This window comes from Myotis davidii, unplaced genomic scaffold (genome assembly GCF_000327345.1).
Source record: "Myotis davidii unplaced genomic scaffold, ASM32734v1 scaffold269, whole genome shotgun sequence".
Lineage (NCBI taxonomy): Eukaryota > Metazoa > Chordata > Mammalia > Chiroptera > Vespertilionidae > Myotis > Myotis davidii.
In genome coordinates, this window is record NW_006383008.1 from 7,169,624 (window position 1) to 7,185,077 (window position 15,454).

Here is a 15,454-nt window from a genome sequence, read left to right on the forward strand (position 1 = left end):
ATACACAGGACAACAGAAACCTAAACTATGACCCCACAGTCTATTATGAATGCTCAAAGCCACTAAAAGCACCACTGCTCTAATGAGAACAATAATAACTTGGGTACAGCCATCTGCCAGTTCCAAAGTGCTTTTCATCCCGGATCCCCTTTAGCCTCCACTTGGGACCTGGGACCTGGGACCTGGTTGCTACGCTATCAAGCCTATTACCGGTGAGAACACAGAAATGCAGAGGCTCACAGAAGACGCACCTGGTGACAGAGCCAGGACCTTTCCAACGCCAGTTCTTCTTGATGTTCAATGCATTTTTTCCTTATTAAAACAGTATCTCATGATATTGCATTTCTCTAACGACAGTAGATCCCATTTCCACTATTTGGTGCCAGGAACTACAGGGTAGCATTTCTATCTTGGATACAGCAGGGCCAACAGCCTCTGACCCCTGGCCTTGGGGTCTCACGCTGCGTAAGGGGAAGAAAAACAAGAGCGTGGCACCTGGCTGTCTCCTGGGAGGCAGGGGTGGGAGCTCTCCTCAGGGGACCAGAAGCTGTCCAGTGACAGGGGCCTCTGCTTCCAGCCCTGGAATTTAAGGAAAGTCTGTTCACTGTCGCCTGAAAAACAGACAGTAGAATTTAAATTTCAAAATTCCCGAGGACACATCCCTGAAAGAGACTGATTTCCTGGGTCTGGTCCCAGATAGCGCGGCATCTGCCTACCTGTCAGAGTTTACACATTGACTTCAGTTAGTGTCCTGCAGGCTCATTATAAACAGGATTCTGGCTGGTGATTTCTTCTGCCCTCTGACAGTCTTTACTCCAAGACAACCACACCTTCTACATATCCCAGATGACCCCACACTCCTTCATACACAATACTCTATTCTGCTATTCAACTATTATCTTCGCAAATGAAACTGCTAAGTTAAAAAAAAAAAAGCCTACTAACTCCTCTTTTTAGTGTTCCTAAAACCTATCAAACAATATTTTAGTGCACATACCCAGATTTCAGATTCGATCCCTGTTCGGGGCACGTGAGGGAGGCAACCAATCAATGTTTCTCACATCCACGTTTCTCTCTCTCTCCCTTTATCCCTCTTCCTTCCTCTCACTCTAAAATCAATTAAAAAACTGCCCTATGCCAAAACCGGTTTGGCTCAGTGGATAGAGCGTCGGCCTGCGGACTGAAAGGTCCCAGGTTCGATTCCAGTCAAGGGCATGTACCTTGGTTGTGGTCACATCCCCAGTAGGAGATGTGCAGGAGGCAGCTGAATCGATGTTTCTCTCTCATCTATGTTTCTAACTCTCTATCTCTCTCCCTTCCTTAAAAACTGCCCTATGCCGAAACCTGTTTGGCTCAGTGGATAGAGCGTCGGCCTGCGGACTGAAAGGTCCCCGGTTCGATTCCGGTCAAGGACATGTACCTTGGTTGTGGTCACATCCCCAGTAGGAGATGTGCAGGAGGCAGCTGAATCGATGTTTCTCTCTCATCTATGTTTCTAACTCTCTATCTCTCTCCCTTCCTCTCTGTAAAAAATCAATAAAATATATTTTAAAAAAACCCCAAAACTGCCCTAGCTGGTTTGGTTCAGTAGATAGAGCATCAGCCCACAGACTACAGGGTTCCGGGTTCAATTCCGGTCAAGGGCATATGCCCAGGTTGTGGGCTCAATCCCCAGTGGGGGGCATGCTCAAAGCAGTCGATCAATGATTCTTTCTCATCATTGATGTTTCTCTCTCTCTCCCCCTCTCCCTTCCTCTCTGAAATTAATAAACATATATTTAAAAATAAATAAAATCAATAAAAAACAAAAAAACATTTGTGACTCATGGGAAGAGGTCAAAATATCAGCATTAACAGGAGTTTGGAAGAAGCTGATTCCAACTCTCCTGGATGACTTTGAGGGCTTCAAGACTTCAACAAAGGAAGTAACTGCAGATATGGTGGAAACAGTAAGAGACCTACAATTAGAAGTGGAGCCTGAAGATGTGACCAAATAGCTGCAATCTCATGATAAAAACTTTAACGGACGAGGAGGTGCTTCTTATGGATGAACAAAGAAAGTGGTTTCTTAAGATGAAATCTACTCTTGGTGAAGAGACTGTGAAGATTGTTGAGATGACAACAAAAAATTTAAAATATCACATAAATGTAGTTGAAAAAGGACTGACTCCAGTTTTGTGGGTAAAATGCTATCAAACAGCGTCACATGCTACAGAGAAATCGTTCATGAAAGGAAGAGTCAACTGATGTCGCAAACTTCACTGCTGTCATATTTTAAGAAACCGCCACAGCCACCTCAGCTTCAGCAACCACCACCCTGGTCAGTGAGCAGCCACCTATATCCAGGCAAGACCCCCCACCAGCAAAATGATGATCATTTGCTGAAGGCTTAGGCGATGATTAGAATTTTTTAGCAATAAAGTATTTTAAAGTAAGGTGTATTCACTGCTTTTTAGACATAATGCTATTACACACTTAATAGACTACAGTGTAGTATAAGCATAACTTTTATGTACATTGGAAAATCACAACAATAGTGTAATTTGCTTTACTATGATATCTGTTTTATTGTGGTGGTCTGGAACCAACTGAACCCGCAATGTCTACGAGGTGTGTCTCCCCCAGAAAATACTCTGAGAGCAGGGCCTCTCGATCCCTGGAGCACCAACAGGAGCTCCTCAGAGGGCTGCTGAGCTGATTCCGTTTGTTTACGACCTGTCTGGGGCAGGCCAGAGGCCAGCATCTACTTTCTCAGAAGTGAGTCCGGCAACAGATCTGGACCTGCCTCAGACCTGGTCAATCTGGGGTTTGGGGCAGACCCCTCCTCCCTTGCTACGGAAGAGATTCCCCCCACATCTCTTTCCACAGATGCCTAAAGTTGGGCCAGCTTTGCCCCCACCCAACCCCACCTCCAGCCACGGGGTTCATGCCAAATTGGGTCCTTGGAATGGCCATGGGGCTTCTTATCAGTTGCCAAATATTTCCAGTCTGGGTCCAAAACCAGCCATCAACTTCCTCTTCCCACAGAGTGATTTATCTAAAATTCTCTCTGACGTTGCAGAGTTTCCTAACTTTGGTCCGCATGGGCGTTTTATTTTCCCTGTAGACTGAATCCAAACAATAACATTCAGGCAGAGCCAGGTGCTGCTTTATAATGGGAGGTTGGGGACCACAGTGATCTGTAGTCTGGCCCTCTAACAAAGGTGGCATGTCTGCACTAGGCTGTCTGGAGAGGCTAGAGAGAGTGCCGGCAGGAGAGAAGAGAGTCCAGCATGGAGCCACTTTCCAATTAGGCAGGTGCTGCACGGAGTTCCAAAGTTCCCCCACCAGCACAAGCGGGGTTGCTCATGACCTGAGTTTGCTTTTACGGTCTTTCTCAGTCTAAAAAACACTGCGTAGGGGATTGTGACAAAGACCTTCTCCTTGACCAAATGTACCTTGGTCCCAAGTTTTAGTAAGAATCCTGCTATGTCAATTCAGAGAGAATACTCCCACCCTGATATCTGATTACCTTCAAACTCTGATCAAATTCCTTATCCCTCCCCATTCCTTATATGATATCTGATCACCCTGGCCTGCCTTCAGGAAGAATCCTGTTAATTTAGCTAGAATACCCCCTACCCTTAGTAATTTTTCATCTCTCCCCAACCCCTCCCCTCCCTTTTCCTTGGCTATAAATCCCCACTTGTTCTTGTTGTATTCAGAGTTGAGCCTGGTCTCTCTCCTCTATTGCATTAGTCTTGACACCTACCATAATAGTCCTGAATAAAGTCTTCCTTACCATTGTAACAAGTGTCAATAATTTTTTCTTTAATGATGGTAGCAATTTAAATGGTAGCCCCAAAAATGTTATGTCCATGTCCTAATACCTGGAATCTGTGAGTATTACTTTATATGGTGAAAGAGTGGATAGAACTTTATTGGGCCCAAATGCAGTCACATGAATCCTCATAAGAGAGGCAGAGGAAGTTTTGGGACACACACACAGAGACACAGAAAAGGAAACAGCAATGTGGAGACAAAGGCAAAGTCTGGAGTGTTGTGGCCTCAAGACAAGAGATCCCTGCAACACCCAGAAGCTGCAGGAGCCAAGGAACCAACAGACTCTCCCCTTGGGCTTCGGAGGGAGCTCGACTAGCCAACCCCTTGAGTTTGGGCTTCTGGTCTCCAGAACTGTGGGAGAAGGAATTTCTATTCTTTTACGCCATCCAGCTTAGAGTAATTTGTTCAACAGTCACAGGAAAGTAACACAGGGATGGAGGTACGTCACAGCCTGTTCAGGCTGCTATAACAAAATACCACAGACGGGGTGGCTAATGACAACAGAAATGTATTCCTCACAGTTCTGCAGCCAAGGTCAAAGCAGCAGAGCCGAAGGCTGGTCGGGGAGAGCCTGCTTCCTGGTTCATAGATGGGCCTTTTCACTGGGTCCTCAGCCGGTAGAAGGGACAAGACAGTCTTTATTAGAAGTGCAGTAACCCCACTCATGAGGTCTCCACCCTCATGACCCAGTCACTTCCCAAAGGCCCCACCTTCACCACCACACACTGGGCATTCAGCTTCAACATACGAATTTGGGGGGAACACAAACATTCAAACCATAGAAAAGTGAGACGGCGGTACTGCAACCAGTCAAAGGGTGAATGAGCCATATATTCAAACCTTACTGACATTTGACAATAAGCTTGAATTATTTTTATAATAAAAACTAATCATTAAAAATTATAAAACATGTCTTGGCCAGTGTGGAGCATTGTCCCCGTGCACCGAAGGGGTCACAGGTTCAATTCCCAGTCAGGGCAGATATGGGAGGCAACTGATGGATGTTTCTCTGTCCCTCTCCTTTCCCTCTATCTCTAAACAAACAAACAAATAAAATAAAAATCATAAAACATGAGTATACCTGAGATTTAGGGGGTGGGGAGAGTGAAGACACAAGAAGATATCAATGCAGGTCGGAAAGACAGCTGAGTAGACCCAAGACCTTGAGCTGCTACTCTCAACCTAAAGAAATAAAATTTAATTAGGTCTCAAAATGTGCTCACTACTAAATCCTATCTCATTAGAGAAAATAAAAAGGTATCCAATGTCCAGGTCTCCCAGAAGAAAGCATGTGATGTGGAGAGGGTCTGTTCTAGAATAGGAACTCATGGATCTCTGAAAGCAGCACCAGACTAGTTTTGTGTTTCTTTATCTGGTTTAAAGATGTTTATTACATGTCACAGAAATTATTTTATATTAAATGATCATTTCAAGGACATAAAATGCCATGAAAATAAATCCTTTTAGGAAAATTCAGTGAGAAAGACAAGTTCAAAAACAAGATGTAGTGAGTGACTAAAGCCACCTTTCCAGGGGGGCAACAATCAAGAACATTGACCACCCCAATAAATTGAAAAAAAAAAGAAGAACATTTACAATCTTCATATATCCACACAAGAGCGTAGCCACCTGAGCAACCAACAAACCTCATCCTGTATTATTTGCCTGGTCACCAGTGTTAAGAGACACTACCTAAGAGGCAGTACAGTGAACTAACAAATGATCCTTTACAAACAAGGCATTACTCAAACCACCACAAAGGCAAGGAGTCAGACACAAGCTTTCTAGCCCTACTTCCTGTGACTCCCTTTCACTAAATCTGAGCTCCAGCCGCACCGCTAGCTTCTCTCTTCTCAAACAGGGCTTTGCCCCCAGTCCCTGCACTCTCTCCAGAAAAGGCCCTCCCTTCAGAAGTTCCTGACTATCGAAATCTAGGCTGCATTAGTCTGCTAGGGCTGCCATAACATATTACTCAGAAAGTTGGCGGCTTAAAACAGAAATGTATTCTCTCACAGTTCAGGAGGTTACAAGTCCAAACCAAGGGGTTGACAGGGCCGAGCTCTTTCTGGAAGCTCCTGTGGAAAATCCTGTCCTTGCCGTTTGGTGGCTACAGGGTTCCTCGACATGTGGCTACCTCACCCCAACTCTGCCTCTCTGGACACCTGGCCTCTTTGTTCTGTCTGTGTCACATCTCTCCCTGATCACTCTTTTTTAAAAAAATATGTTTTTAATGACTTTAGAGAGAGAGGGAGAGAGAGATAGAAACACCAACCGGCTGCCTCCTGCATGCCCTACTGGGGATCAAGCCTGAAACCTAGGCATGTGCCCTGACCAGGAATCGAACCAGTGACTTCTTGGTTCATGGGTCAATGCTCAACCACTGAGCCACACCAGCCAGGCACCCCTGCCTCACTCTTAAAGGACACTTGCCATTAGATTTAGGGCTCACCCAGATAATCCAGAATCATCTCATCTCAAAATCTCACTTAACCACATCTGCAAAGACCCTTCTTCCAAATAAGGGCAAATTCATAGGTTCCAGGGATGAGGACACAGACGTATCTTTCTTGGGTGCGGGGGAGCTGCTATTCAATCTACTACACAATCTGAGAAAACAGCATTCACCAGAAGCCTTCCTGGTCTTGTTTCCTAAACTTCAGAGGATGGCTTTCTGTCCTCTCACAGACACCCTGTAACTGCTGTCAGCTGTGCTGGTGCAGCAGAATCCAGTCAACCCAGTGTTTTCCAAAGTGGGGTCTCCCAGAGTGAGCGCTCACCAGGGTAAGGAGGAGGAGCCACAGCTCCCCATCACAGGAGCCACCACACTGTCACCGTGACTGTCTGTGCCTGAATCCCTACAGCATCTCGGAGGGCAGGGTCCACGTTTCACTCACCTTTGTACCTCCAACCGCAGAACTTACAAACAGGAAGTGCTTAATTGACAACTGATATTTGGCAAAGAAAAGAATGAATACGTATATCTATATCACTGAAATGTATTGTGTATGTTGCTACTCATTAGGAAGAATCGCACACCTGTATTCTGCACAATGCGTGATAGGGAAGATCAGTATTTACAGGGTTCTCACCCAGTCAACCAACAGTCTCTATCAGTAACTTATAAACAGTAAGTGCTGATTTAATGCCCACAGGAAAACACTTATCCAGGTGATCGCTAAGGTCTTTTTCAGCTCTAAATTCTATGATCACCAATAATTGACAAAACAAACTGGCATGCAAGGGAATGCAGTGAGCTGACCAATCAGAAAGCTAAGGCTCCTTTCTCGCTCCCCAGCCACCTTGGCGGCTGCTCACCTTGCCATCCCACATCTAAGGCAGGAAGATGGTGGCCGCAAAGAAGATGAAAAAGTCTCTTGAGTCCATCAATTCTAGGCTCCAACTTGTTATGGGAAGTGGAAAGTACGTGCTGGGGTACAAGCCGACTCTGAAGATGATCAGACAATGCACAGTGAAGCTGGTCACCCTTGCCAACACCTGCCCAGCCTTGAGCAAATCTGAAAGAGTACTATGCCATGTTGGCCAAGTCCTGTGCCCATCACTACAATGGCTATAAGATCACTACAGTGGCAGCGTGTGGAAAATACTTCAGAGTATGCACACTGGCTATCGTTGAGGCAAGGGGTTCTGATGTTAGAAGCATGCCAGACAGATGGGTGAAAAGCAAATCATGCACAATTTTTCTTTAATAAAACTGGCCAGTTTTAAACTTGGTTTAAACACAAAACAAAATAAAGCTAACACTGAGGGGAAATGGCTAAATAAATGCAAGGTCCTTGCAAGGCATTAAGCAATACAATGTGAACCATGGGTAGCGTGCTTTAGTCGTGTTGTCTACACGGAACATATTTCTTAAACAAAACACAACCCAACGGACAATGCAGGCCTCGTAACCCCTGAGAAGGCCAAATGATCCTAAGAATTCTGGTCTCCTTTGGGGGATGTCAGTTCCCTCATCTCTAGCCCTACTCAAGTCCACCCCAAGCCACCAGGTTCTTCATAAAATTCTCATTAAAATGTTTAAAGAGCTCAATAATTTCAAGTAGCTTTCGAATTACCATTAGACACAAACTTGCTCCATTCCTGTTTACAGACCTGTAGGCTCCCTATGCCCGCTCCTGCACCCCCTCCCTTGTTCTCTCTCAGTGGTTGTCTAAGTCCCCATTAAATGTTATCTGATACACTCCTAAGGTATTCTCTTTCCTAAGGATATTTTTATATTGATCTGGAATTCTGGGAGACCAAAAAACTAAAAAGATTTAAAACAATGGACTTCTAATAATAAAATTTTAGACGCAGGGAAATGAGTAGACGTTTTAAAGAAAATCTTTCCTGGATCCCTTCAGAACACACCGACTGGGGAGCCAGCTTTCTACCTTCTTGAAAGTGAGCCAGCGCTGGCTACAGATATATCAATCCATGGGCAGCTGGCAACCTTAATAATGAACAACTTCCTTCTCTTCTGTCAAGAGCAGAGACAAAGACATGATTCAGGGGCCCTCAGAGTGAATTATCGCCTTTGTTTAAAACTCCCCTCTAGCGCAGAGCTGTCAGCTGCAGCAGCCAGTCCAGGGAAGGATGAAAATTAAAGCAAAGCTGTTGAAGTGCCCAGGCAGCCAACACAAGGGACTCTGCCTCCACTTTGTGCCCAGCCCCAGAGAACTGAGACTGCTCCAGAGGCAATGTCTGGGCAAGGACCGCCTGCCCTGGACCTGGCACCAGGAGGAAGGCAACATGCTTCTCCAGTGAAAAAGGACGCAAGTCCCTGCCAAGGTTACCATCAGCTCGCACCCAACAACAAATCACCCTGGAACACAATTATAAACTGCAGGTCAGGCCCATTTGCAGGTCATGAAATAAGTTAGTGGGTCACAAGCAACATTACAAAGAATGAAATAGAAAATGTCAAAATACACTGCATGTATTTTGGGAAACACTTGTTTCATTTGTGTGTTTATATTTGTACTAGAGGCCTGGTGCATGAAATCGTGCATGGGGGTGGAGGGTCCCCTTAGCTCGGACTGCACCCTCTTGCAATCCGGGACACTGGCTCCTAACCACTCACCTGCCTACCTGCCTGATCACCCCTAACCACTCTGCTTGCCTGCCTGATCGCCCCTAACTGCTTGCCTACCTGCCTGATCACCTGCCTGCCTGATCACCCCTAACCACTCTGCCTGCCTGCCTGATTGCCCCTAACCACTTACCTGCCTCCCTGATCGCTCTAACCACTCTGCCTGCCTGCCTGATCCCCCTAACCACTCACCTGCCTTCCTGATTGCCCCTAACTGCTCGCCTGCCTGCCTGATTGCCCCTAACCATCTCTGCCTCGGCCCTCGCAGTTGCGGCTTCATCCAGAAGGATATCTGGAATGATGTTCGGAAGGTCGTTCAGCTGTCTGGTCTAATTAGCATATTACACTTTTAAGATTATAGATATGTACAAACTGGGTTATAACATAAAACACATTTCTTACTGTGGGTCACAAACCAAAGTGTGAATGCCATTGTTCTTGAGCAAAAATGAAACAAGTGTTCAATTCAAAGACATAATCAAAAGATTACCTATATTTCTTTTTTAAATGCCAATAATTATCAAACAGTACCTTGGACGGTGTCTGTCAACCATGTCAGTCTTTCCTAAGCATAGTTCTGGGGTCTTAAGATGTATTTTCAGAAATTTGAGAATTTTTACATTTTGTGTTATTGATGAGAATCCAAATGGAACATATTTTGAATCATCTAGATGTCTCCCTTATAATTGTGTTAGATCGTGTGGTTTAAATGTTCACACTGGCATTTGTGTTTATAATCAAATGGAGGTGGGTGGACTGCTGAGAACAAAACAGAAGCAAGCTTCCTCTACATCACTGCCCCAGATATACATCAAGGCCAAGTAGGCTGTACCAAGGGGTCTCAGTCATCCAAACAGAGATGGGTGTGGGTTGAGTCATCACACAACAATTGGTAGCATGACATGCTGAACAAGGCACCTGGGCCAACCACTCACTACCAAGTCAGGTAGCACAGGGTGCACTATGGATCCCGTCTTTGTAAATACCAGTTTGCAACAACTTCTTCATGCTAAATGTAAAAATGCAATGAAATAAGTAATTTTCACATATCACAGAATAAAGGTACTAACTTAATGTTCTACAAATTATATATAATTTTGTATACATTTCCTATCATGTTACTGAAGGTAATTTTTTTCTTTCCAGTATGTCTAGAGGTTAAATGGGGCTGGGGGGAAAAGAGCACTTATGAGTTACACATTCACATATTTTCACACAAAGGATTTTCAATCAATGGAGAGAAGCTGGAGCATAGAAAATACCAGTGGCAGGTGATCCACCTTGTCTTTTATTTGACTACTAGAGGCCCAGTGCATGAATTTGTGCACGGGTGGGGTCTGGCCAGCCTGCTCTGAGGGGGCAAATCAGGGCCGGGCAAGCGGGGGACAGGGGACACAGAAGGTTGGCCAGCCCTGCCCCAATGTGGGGGTGCTGATCGGGGGCCGGGCCAGACCGGGGAGTAGGGGCTGCAGGAAGTTGGAGGGGGCCAATCAAGGCCCTGATCTGGCAGTTGGCCGCCGCAGTGTGCGTCATAGCAACCAGTCGTTCCGGCATTCTGGATGCTTGGCTTTTATATATATAGATGGAATGCTTTATTGAATTTGTCTTGTAGCTCATTGATTTCCTTAATTATGTTTGCCCTAAAGCAATATTAACTGAGTGTATATTCCCAATTATTGGGAAAAGGAGGTCTTAGAGCAATGGGACATTCAAAGCAAGCCAAGCTGAATTTTTTAATTCAGCTAAAAGTTGGTAGAAGTAAATATCAAGATAAGCTCCTGGAAAGAAATTCAGCAATATGTATCCAAAGCCTCAAATTGTTGTGTGCTCTTTGACTCAGAAATTCCTCTTTTAGTAACTGATGTGAAAGTAATTACTCTGGATGTCAGAAAGGATTTAGTTGCAAGAATGTCTAATACCAGAGGATTGGTTAGCAGAGATGGTATAGTCATATAAGGATGCTGAAGTTGGCAAGATAATGATATCTCAGATACTGAGTGCTTACTTTATGCAAGGCTCTATTCTAAGCACTCTACATCTATTATCTCATTTAATTCTCCCAGCACCCTAATGTAGTATTATTATTATTATTCTCCCAATTTTTTAAAAGAGTAGAATAAATTAAATAATTTTCCCAGCTAATTACAGGCAGGGCTGAGGTATAAACCCAGAGTCTGATGCTAGAGTTTATATCTATGTTATAGAAACATGTTCATGAGATAGTATAAAAGCAGATTATAAAACATACACTGTAGCCTGGCTGATGTGGCTCAGTGCTTGAATGTTGACCTATGAACCAGGAGGTCACGGTTCAATTCCCAGTCGGGGCACACGCCTGGGTTGTGAGCTTGATCCCTGGTGAGGGATGTGCAAAAGGCAGCTGATCAATGATTCTCTCTGATCATTGATGTTTCTATCTCTTTCTCCCTCTCTGAAATTAATAAAAATACATTTTAAAACAAAAAACCTCCCATCTACACTAATAAAAAAGAAACATGCATATTAACCATCACTCCATCACTCCGCTACACCCACCAGTCAATCAGAGCAACTATGCAAATTAACCCAACAAAGATGGCAGTTAATTTGCATATGCAGGCACAGAGCGAAGACTGAAGACCACTGAAGATGGTGGTGGCCACAGAGCTGGAGCGAGCAGGAGGCTTGGGTTGCTCCCGGCCACAGAGGAAGCCAAGCTTCCTGCGGGCCCTGTACTCCGTTCAAGGAGGGGCTGAGGACCTGGGGCCTGGGGGCAACCCAGGCCTCCAGCCTGCCTTGAGCTCTGCTCGAGGGGCTGGGAGCAGCCAGAGTGAAGAAGCCAAGCCTCACTGCTGCGGCCAGAGCGAAGGCCTGGGTCCTGGGTGCCAGAGGAAAACCGGTGCCGGCAGCCAGGGGAAGGAAGGCCCATTGCGTGAATCTTTATGCAATGGGCCACTAGTACACTATAACCTCGTTTTCGTAAAATTTTAAGACTGGCAGGATATATGTCAAAATGTAGTGATTACTGATACTTAATTATTTGAAATTTCTTTAATAAATAAATAACTTTTGTAATTAAAAACAACACATCAATTAGATATATGTCCCAGGTAATCTTACACTCTAGTTATTAAGTGTTACATAGATGTACAACATCACAGCAAATTCTGGTAAGATTTAATAGCTCACTTCTCTACTGCTTTCTAGCAAAAGATAATCCTGAGAGAAGCTTTCTTGCGGGACTTTGATTTAATAGCACTTCACTGTCAAATAAAAAGTAATTTAATCACACTGTCAAATAAAAACTATGTAAGAATTCAGACTTCCCAGAATCTTTTTTCCAGCCCAACACCCTTTCCATCTCATCAAAGCCTCTGGCCTGTGACAACAGGTGGGTGGATCTGCCGGGCAGCACCTGCCTGCATAATGACCCCCTTCCCGACAGACAGACACGTCCCAGCCACAGAGCAGGTCTCAACCGATGAGACAGCTGCTGAGGCAGCCGCCGGCAGTTTTCTACAGTGAAAAAGTTCAGGCCTAGAGGCCAGGCTTGTGGCCACAATGAACCCACTATGTCCCTGTGAGGGAGGAGGACATGAGGGAAAAGCCAAAGCCAAGCACAAAACCCAGACCAGGCTCTGTACCCCGTCTTGAACAGTAACAGTGAGTTCCTGTGCTCAGAGCCGGGAATGGCCCCAGCAATAAAGCTCTGAATCCAAGGGGCCAATCCATGAGTGTCCTCAGCCAGCATGACCAGATCTGACTCCACTCCCAGAAACGAGTTTAATGCTAAGTGTGAGATGCAGACACTAAATGCAATAGCTCAACATCAATTTAGAAGTTTTCGATGCCCACTTATAAACTTGGGAGAAATAGGGAAGAACCGTAGTGATCATCTGGTCCAGTGTTTCTCAGTGGGGATGCCATTGGCATTTGGAGTGGGCCAATTATTCACTGGCCCGGTGGCATGTCAAAATTTCTAGTAGAAATCTCGTCCCCATACACTGTGACAATTTAAAATGTTTCCCCTGAGATCAACCAAAGGACTTATATGCAAGCATATAGGCCTAACCAATGGACACAGACAAAAGGGGAGTGAGGGTATGAGTTGGGGGGTAGGGGGTAATGTGGGGATAAGGACACATATGTAATAACTTAATCAATAAAAAATTTTTAAAAAAATAAATCTGTAAGAACCTCAAGACTGAAATATTGACACTTCTTTCAATTCAGGCTAAAATTTTTATTGAGACCAGGGTGTTAGGCGCTGAGCGAGACACTGGGAAATACAATAGAAGACACGATGTCTTCCTTTCAGTGCCTTGCAGACGTGGAAGGTGAATTATTATTATTGCCAACAGCTCATATTCATTTAGGGCAGACCCTGTGCCCAGTCACTGTGCTAAAAGCTTTGTCTACATTATCTTATTTAATCCACCTAACAAATCAATGAAATGGGTACAATTAATATCCCACTGTGCAAATGAGAAAATAAAATCTTCAAATGGTAAAAAAAATAAAGTGTTTCCCCTCAACATTTCCAAGAGCCCGTGGTAGAACACTGCCATCCCTGGTGAAAAACCACTGAAGTCCATCACTGAGGCCCGGAGAACTTCTTAGTCATTTGCCAAGGCCACCTTGGTAGCCAGAGAAGGATCCCATGCCTCATGACACTTAGCTTTGTGTTCCTTCCACTGCACCAAGCTCCCCTAATTATGCTCATCACAGCAAGAGACACTTAAAAGTTAAGAATAGAGTTCCCACTTAATGATAGGATTTATGGCGTCTGGATCTAAGAGTGATTGTATAAACTATTTTTTTTCAATCTCATTATGGGTATTCTGGTATAAAGACAATTCTATTACTATAATTACTTTAAAAGAGCAAAAACAGTGTCTGATCTAGCAACCACCAGTCCATATTCAAAGCTTCAGGATGCACTACGTACTGAATTCATACTGCAAAGAGTTTCTATGAGGGGAGAGAGAGGAGAGGGGAAGGGGCTAGAGGAAGGGAAAGAAAGAGAGATCTGGAACCATTTGCATTTTATTAAGAAAATGTTTTCCTAAAAAGCACCATCTCTATAAGCAGTCAGGGAAGTGAGTCCTACATAAAGCCTTTGACTTCAAGATTTTTGTCATCAAGATTTTCCTCTGAATGTGAAATCTAAATTTAGATTTTAAATAATTCCTTGCTAGTTCTTAAAGGGCTTGTAACAAAATCAGTCCAAAGCATGACATATACCCTCACCATGCGGTACCAGCACCACAAATTTTACAAGTCCCATGTTCATCTGGGGACACTAGCACCATGTGAGCTCTTCCACTGAAGTTTCAGAAGAGACTCTGGCATAACCATTCCTTGGTAGTAGTTTATTCATGATTCTTCTAATGGTGAATAATTTTTCCTTCAGTTTTCTAACTTGTAAAAGCACACAGAGACACTTTTATGAGTGACAATTTATCATCACTGCAAGGAAAAGGAAGGAGAAGGGAAGGGAAGGAAGAGATAGGAAAAAAGATAGGGAGGGGAGAGAACTAGAGGGAGGGAGAGGGACAGACAGAACAGGACTGCAGAAAACACAGTGCCAAAAATAAAATTATTCTACAGAAACTTCAGGTAAAATTCCAAAAGTATTTTGAACCTAGCATCAAATCTTGTATAGGTACACACACATGGGCAAATAGGACTCTGTTCCTCACATCAAATCACAGTGCTAATTACTTAGTATTCTTTTTCATTTCTAACAATGAAAACCCTTACAGGGCCTAAGTCCACTCCAAGACAGAGTGTATTCCAAAGAGACCACTCCCATGGCATGTGGCTGGGAGAACCTTCCACTCCACAGTCCCAGTCCCAAACAGAACAGCCTAACAACAGAGCTGATAAGGGGACTTACCTCTGCGGCCAGGATGCTGAGGGCCTCACAAAGACAACCCTGGGCCTTTGTGTGGTTGGTGGGAAGGCGAGAGGGTCTGCCGGGTATCAGCCTCAGCCCCTCGCCATTTACATGTCAATGGTCAAACCAAAGCTCCTCTGACCCAGGGTCGCGCAGGCGCGCCTGGAGCAGCCAGGTCCGATGTTTTGTACTTCTCCCTTCTCCCTTCTCCCCAGGGATTCAGGCTTGAATCCGCTGGCTGCCAGCAGGCACTTGGCAAACCTCGTTATGAGGGATTTGTCACCCTCTTCAAGCCCTGAGCCTGGGTAAATACATCAGCAGTCGGCAGGCAGTCTTTTCAAATTATCCGACGACATCAGACTGGGAGAGATGAATGCTTTAGATAAGATGGACAGAGTCAGAATTCCAAGCATGATCTGGGTTGAAAAAATGTGCTGAAAGGGAAAAGATTTCAGAAGAACAGATGTTCCATCTTTCACTTAAGATCAACTCTGGGGGTTTTTGTTTGTAAACTACACATGAACAGACCTAATTTAAGGATCCATTATCAGAAAGCCAGTATTATGAACAAGGGGGGATGGGTTGGGGCTGGGGTAAGGGAGGCTCGATGGTCTGCATACTATTCTACAGAGAAGAGTGGGTAACCAGGACAGCAAAAATTC

At 44.6% G+C, this 15,454-nt stretch overlaps 1 protein-coding gene and 1 pseudogene across 2 annotated transcripts in view; one reads left to right on the forward strand and one right to left on the reverse strand.

Moving 5' to 3' along the window:
• Positions 1-15,454, reverse strand: part of ANKRD6 (ankyrin repeat domain 6) — a 166,225-nt gene that overhangs the window by 115,226 nt on the left and 35,545 nt on the right. The gene's annotated exons all lie outside the window — the stretch shown is intronic.
• Positions 7,147-15,091, forward strand: LOC102774079 (annotated as a pseudogene).